Here is a 1,184-nt window from a genome sequence, read left to right as displayed (position 1 = left end):
AGAAGAGAAATTATGCATATGTGAGTTGTCCTTGTGGTCAATAGTGGGATCCATTCCGCCATATGCAAGATTGCAAGTGTGCATGCATTGCATGCTACCGCGACAAGATGGACCCCCATGCCCGAGCCAATTACACGTAGTGACACACGTAGCACAGTGTGTTGTGATCACTCGATATCTTGTGAGATCGATTTGTTTTGCTAGCCGACAAAATATATAATAATCGTGTCCACATGTGTTGCCGTTGTGCTTCCTACACCGGCTGTAATAATTAACTAATCCACATATATTGAATATACTTCAAAATTTCCATGCTAATTAGAATTTGCGAGTCGTTTATCTAGTGAGATCAAATTATTGTGGTATAGACCTTCCGATATTTTCCTAGATCAATCATAAAAAATGTAAAAAATATGAGCGTCCACCTTAGGACAGTCATAATGGAGAGTAACTTAGATTAATGGCATACATATGACACTAGTTTATGTTACTACCTTCATAATGGAAAGTATCGTAGATGTAGTATCAAAGATTGTTGTATTTATTATCTTGTACACTCATTGTTCCTTGAAAAGCACAATGTGATGGTAACATAATATGTTACCACTGTCATCTCTTTTCTCATACTATGCCAAGTCACTGATATGTTTAGTTGGCATTGCACAAGGATGCATATTACTGACTATGTTACTCTCATGATGACTAGACTTATGGGCAAGAGTTATAATGGAGGAGATTAGATCAGGTGGAAAACGGGAGAAGTCCCTTTGCTCGAGCCTGTTGGAAAAGTAAGTCATATGCCTACTGGCCACTTTGTTCCTCTTCGCTATTATCTTCCGTTGCTTCCTCTCCATGAATCAATATTCATGTCTTCCCAGTTTGCCCTAATTTCTATGGTTCCATGCCATGATTTGTCCCATCTCTCCTATCACTGATTTTATGCACACCACTCTCTCAATACCACACCTAAATCCATTAATTTCACTTTCCCAGACATGATCCAGCAAGATGTGGCCAGAGTTTCATTTTTCATATGTTGGGTGTGTTCTTCTTGTTTTGAGAAAACTTCCAATCTATTCATCTTCAATCATGACAATAAAACGAACATCTGAAACAATAAAAATTACATTCATATTCATAGACCACCTAGCGGCGACTACAAACACCGAAGCGAGCCGCAGGCA

This window comes from Triticum aestivum, chromosome 7B (assembly GCF_018294505.1).
Source record: "Triticum aestivum cultivar Chinese Spring chromosome 7B, IWGSC CS RefSeq v2.1, whole genome shotgun sequence".
Classification (NCBI taxonomy): domain Eukaryota; kingdom Viridiplantae; phylum Streptophyta; class Magnoliopsida; order Poales; family Poaceae; genus Triticum; species Triticum aestivum.
This window is presented reverse-complemented; position numbering follows the sequence as displayed.